Source organism: Mus musculus, chromosome 1 (genome assembly GCF_000001635.26).
Source record: "Mus musculus strain C57BL/6J chromosome 1, GRCm38.p6 C57BL/6J".
Lineage (NCBI taxonomy): Eukaryota > Metazoa > Chordata > Mammalia > Rodentia > Muridae > Mus > Mus musculus.
This window is the reverse complement of record NC_000067.6, coordinates 87,241,453-87,247,452: the sequence shown is the minus strand read 5'-3', so window position 1 is coordinate 87,247,452 and position 6,000 is coordinate 87,241,453.

Sequence of the window (6,000 nt, the reverse complement as noted above, 5' to 3'; positions counted from 1 at the left end):
TATCCATTTGCTAGTATCGCGATAATGAGATGTTTGAATGCGTCACTGCACTTCCTGCTTTTTTTGGGGGGAGGGGGTTCAAGACAGGGTTTCTCTGTTTAGTCCTGGCTATCCTGGAACTCACTTTGTAGACCGGGCTGGCCTCGAACTCAGAAATCCTCCTGCCTCTGCCTCCCGAGTGCTGGGACTAAAGGCATGCGCTACCATGCCCAGCCTCCTGCTTTTCTTCTTGAAGTTCCCTCCAATCACTTTCCTTTTCTATAATCTGCAAAGGAGGTTTTTTCCTCTCTTTTACCCAGGTAATTGCAAAATTACTCTACTGTTTCCTTTCATGTAAATAAGCAAACAAAACAAAACTCGGGGTGCTGGGGTGTCATTTGTAATAAAGCATTTGCCTGGCATGACTGAACCTCTGGGTTTGCCTCCCAGCGCCTCAAAAGAACATTGAACTAATGTTATTTTTTAATTAGCAAAGCCAAAAATACCTTCCAAAGTGGTGGCATAGGGGAGAGGGAGAGGGAGAGGGAGAGGGAGAGGGAGGGGGAGGGGGAGGGGGAGGGGGAGGGGGAGGGGGAGGAGGAGGGGGAGAGGGAAGAGGGAAGAGGGAAGAGGGAGAGGGAGAGGGAGGAGAGGGAAGAGGGAGAGGGAGGGAGGAGAGGGAAGAGGGAGAGGGAGGGAGGAGAGGGAAGAGGGAGAGGGAGGGAGGAGAGGGAAGAGGGAGAGGGAAAGAAAGAGGAGGAGGAGGAGGAGGAGGATCAAGGGGAAGAGGAGAGAAGATTGTGATAGGTCCTGCTTCTGTGAGAATGGAGAGAGCTGGAGTTCCCCTGCTTTAAGGAAAGGGGTCGGCATGGATGCCCAGGGCCATACCCTGCCCTTCATTTCTCCAGGAGACCCGGCTTGGGACGCAGAGGATTAAGGTGAGGAAGCCACCTTTTTCCTTGGACAGGTAAGATCCATGTCACTATGCTCGTCGGGAGGGTCGCAGGCTATCTAGATTTCGTGTTTCATTCTCTCTAGGAGACTGACCTGCACAGACAGAGCAAACCCACTACCCTGCGGGAACTGGGGTCCTGGAGTGCCCCCTAGTGGAAGCAGCTGGGCATAACCGTGCACCCAGTGGAGACAGGACCAAAACCAACCTGGACAGCAGTATTGACCAAGGGCTTTAAAGAGCACAGGCTGCACTTTGCATTTTGTGCCCCGGGAACGACTCACATTGAAGACGATGTCTTCTGCGCCACAGTTCCTGACCTGACGAAAGACTGCGGAGAGCAGCTGCTGAATGATTTGTTCCCGCAGCTAATGAGCTTCCGGCTGGCGTACTGTATGCTTCCTTCACCTAAGACTGAACCAGGTGCTACTTCCTCTCGGAGATTCAAGAGCACACCAGGCCCCAGTTTATATTCTCTAAGAGAGACGATTTTAAGGACTCACACAAATTCAGCATGCACTGCAATAAATGGCAAGGAGGGGCTGGTGAGATGGCTCAGTGGGTAAGAGCACCCGACTGCTCTTCCGAAGGTCTGGAGTTCAAATCCCAGCAACCTTACATGGTGGCTCACAACCATCTGTAACAAGATCTGACGCCCTCTTCTGGAGTGTCTGAAGACAGCTACAGTGTACTGACATATAATAAATAAATAAATCTAAAAAAATAAATAAATAAATAAATAAATAAATAAATAAATGGCAAGGAAGGAAAAACAAAACAAAACAAAAAACAAGGCAGCAAGAACGTTTCACAGGAGGCCAGGGAGGACTTTCTGGAGGTGACACTGGAAATGGCAAAGGGGCCTGGTGTGGTAAGATAAGGTCACTTTGCAGGGCTGATCTACTCTTGGGGGCCACTGGCCACAGCTCACTGCTAGGTGGGAACAGGAAGGGGGCAACAGCAAGGAGACAAAAAGAGGGATTTTAGTTCCAATCTTCACTAGGGAATGTTAGTTGGAAACTCATTTAAAATGGAAATTTGGAGTCTTTGCCCTTGTTGAGCCTATTTATAGTGTCTGTTCTTCAGACTAAGGCATTCTCTGCTTCCTCCTCCTATGTCAAGGAATTTTTATTGGGTACCAAACACTGTGAAATTTATGGTTTTGGCAGGTGGACTATGCCATGTGCCTTTAAAGAGCATCGGAGCTTTTATGGCAAGCTGAACTCTCAATTGGAAACTTCTCTAGTCTTTTGAAGACTTGTATTCAAGCCTTGAAGAACAGGCCAGGCAAGGCCTTCTCTTCTTGGCTAACGTCACCTCACTTTCAAGGTGTGGCACCAGGAACTGGCCCCCATCTCTGCAGTTAAATCAAGACTGACTCTGGCCACTGGGAACTCGAGCACTTCTCCACTCCTGTGAACACTACAGTTGGTCTTCCCTTGCTCGTGACCCTTGTTGCCAAGGTCTTCTCTCCTCCCAGGAGCTGGGATGTTGAAGCAGGAGGATCACCGAGCGTTCAAGGACAGCCTTGTCTACATAGTGTTCCAGGACATCCAGGGTTACAAAGAGACCCTGTCAATTAATGCTGATGATAATAAAAGTGGGAGTAACTAAAGAAGACACACAGCATGGGCCTCTGGCTTCTACATGTGTGGTCAGGGGTGCACACCTATGAATGTTTGCTTTATGGGAGAGTTTATTATGCAGCTCTGGCTGTCTTGGATGTGATACGGAGAACTGGCTGGCCTCAAACTCACAAGATCCACCTGCCTCTGCCTTCTGGGTGCTAGGATTAAATCTATGCACTATTGAACTCAACCTACAAATAAATATTTTTTAAAAGTGCAAGACAAAACCACAGAAAGCAGGCCCTCAGAATGGTCCCACTGTCACCACTGTCTAGCAGGTGTACAACACTGTCTAGACCTTAGTGTAGGCTTTAAACACTCTTGGAACAGCTACTCTCAGCTCAAGAAACAAGCACAGTGAAGCAAGGGGGCATTTTTGTGGCATACACCTTAAGGGCTTCTTTCCATCTGTGGCCGCAGGACTCGGGATCTGTGTCACCGAGTATCTGACCCTTTGATGGCTCGGTCTTTGTTCACACAGAAAGGATTCATACTGGAGCCATGACAACGATTAGAAAAGCTAGCATGGTCCCTGGATGACTTCACTACCATCTGGTCATAGCGACGGTTAAAAGTTGTCAGGGACTCACCCGGGAGACAGGCCTTCGGGCACATCTGTGAAGAATTTCCTTGACTAGGCTAACATGAAACAGTATTTTAAAAAAACTGATTTAAAACATTTTAAAGATTTGTGATGCATGTTCTGTCTGTCTGTCTACCAAGTGCATGCCTGGTACCCTAGGAGACAGAGGAGGCCAATAAATTGCCTGGAACTGGAGTTATAGATGGCTGTGATCCACCATATAGGTGCTGGGAACCAAATCCTGGTCTTCTGGAAGATCAACCAGAGCTTTTAAACACGGAGCCATCTCTCTAACTACTAAAGACTGATTTTGAAGTTTTTTGAACTAATTAGTTAATTAATTAATGTTACAGAGCATATGTGGATGTCACAGGGCAACTTACATAAGATGGTCTTCTTCCACCATGTGGGTTTTGGGAATCAAACTCAAACTGTCAGGCCTGGCATTTTTACCCACTGAGCCCAGAAGCTGCCTCTTGGATAATGTTTTGTGTTTGTATTTGCTTCACTTTCTCACACTTAAAAAAAAAGATGTATTTATTTATTTTATGTATATGAATACTGTTGCTGTCTACACACCATAAAGGGCATCAGATCCCATTACAGATGGTTGGGAGCCACCATGTGGTTGCTGGGATTTGAACTCAGGACCTCTGGAAGAGGAGTCAGTGCTCTTAACCGCTGAGCCACCTCTCCAGCCCCACTTTCCCACACTTAATGTATTAAAATAAATGTTTTGGGGCAGCAAGGTAGCTTACAGGCAAAGTACCTGGCACCTGTGCAGAGAAGCCGTTCAGTCCCAAGAACCCACAGTGGGAAGAGAGAACTGACTCCCAAAAGCTCCTCACCTCCACACTAGCAAACATTCTCTCGCACTTACAAACACGCGCAGGGTAAAGTATTTAACAGTTTAGCCCTCAGGGACTGTTAGCAGACACTCCCTTCCTACCTGTACTTTTTACAAAGGGGCACATTTAGGTTTATAGGTGGAACAGGAGTGAAGCGCACAGTTCTGGACCCGCACTGCCCCAGGCTCCCACTGTATCCAGCATTGCGGAGGCGCGCCTGCTGGACGTGATGAACAACGTGAGCTGATGTCCTCATTGCTGAGAGTTCCTAGCTTCCATTAGGCTTTGCTGTTTGTGTGCACTCTGCAATGTGTTGACAATTGGAACCTATCATGCTGTGTCTACAGAATGTTCCACCTATTCCCACCCTGACAATCTCCAGCGACTACTCATCTCTTTCCTGTCTCCATAGCTTTTCTTTTTTCAGAGTGTCATGGAGTAGCAATGGCATTTGAGAGACAGTGTCTTTTTATGGTTTGTTAATACTTTTCTTTTTACTGATGAATCATATCTCGTTTTGTGGGTCTATCGGTTTGTCTAATTTGGGGGATTTTTTGTTTTGTTCCAGAACAGTCTCACTATGTAGCCAAAGCTACCCTTATTTGCAATCCTCCTGCCTCAGCCTTCTCAGTTCTGAGATTACAAGCATGTGCCACCATATCCTTTTTTTTTTTTTTTAATAAGAAAAGAAACAACAATAATTTTAAAATCCCAAAAACAAAACTCTGCAGTTGGGCTTGGTGGTTCATACCTGGAATCACAGCACTTGGGAGGCTGAAACAGAGTCAAGGCCAGCCTAGGTTATTTAGCAAGACCCTGTCTCGATCAATCAATCTGGAAAGCCATTTAGAGAAGGGAGACAAATCTTGAGAAGAGTAGAATGCTGGTTCTGGGTTCTGGGCCAGTCTGGTGAGCAGGGAAGCTTGCAGAGAGCAGGAGGCTCGCAGAGAAGGACAGTCCTGTGGGTAGCCAGAGTAGGCAATTAATGTGAGCCCTAGGCTATCTGGGAGGAAGGTTTGGAGGTGTGACGGGTGCTGGAGCTTCTGAGAGCTCATCTTGCTCTCTGTTGCTCTGTGCCTTCAAGACTTCCTGCTGGGAAGAGGAGACACACACCTACCCACTTTCTACAGTTCCCTGGCAGGTACAGTTAGGAAAGGCTGGCCACAAAGTCATCCTTTTAAAAAACACACTGAAAAAATTTCCCAGGGGAACAAGAGCTAGAAATTTAGCATATTCTTTGCCAAACTGGCAGTCTGCTTGGTTACTGGGACCCAATTCACCAGCTGATTACATCTGTCTGATACCACTTGTGATGCTCAGCCCAGGGAGTGGCACTATTAGAAAGTGTAGCCTTGGTGAAGTAGGTATGTCACTGTGGGTATGGGCTTTAACACCCTCATCCTAGGTGCCTGGAAGTCAGTATTTTGCTAGCAGCCTTCAGATGAAGATGTAGAACTCTCAGCATCTCCTGCACCATGCCTGCCTGGATACTGCCATGTTCCTGGCTTGATGATAATGGACTGAACCTCTGAACCTGTAAGCCAGCCACAATTAAATGTTGTCCTTATAAGAGTTGCCTTGGGGGCTGGCGAGATGGCTCGGAGGTTAAGAGCACTGGCTGCTCTCCCAAAGGCCCTGAGTTCAAATCCCAGCAACCACATGGTGGCTCACAAGCATCCGTAATGAGATCTGACGCCCTCTTCTGGTGTATCTGAAGACAGCTACAGTGTACTTAGATATAATAAATAAAATCTTAAAAAAAAAAAAAAAAAAAGCCGGGTGTGGTGGCGCACGCCTTTAATCCCAGCACTCAGGAGGCAGAGGCAGGCGGATTTCTGAGTTTGAGGCCAAGCCTGGTCTACAAAGTGAGTTCCAGGACAGCCAGGGCTATAAAGAGAAACCCTGTCTCGAAAAACCAAAAAAAAAAAAAAAAAAAAAAAGATTTGCTTTTTGCTTTGTTCATGTTCATTCACAGCAGTAAAACCCTAAGATACCACTGAACACTCAAAT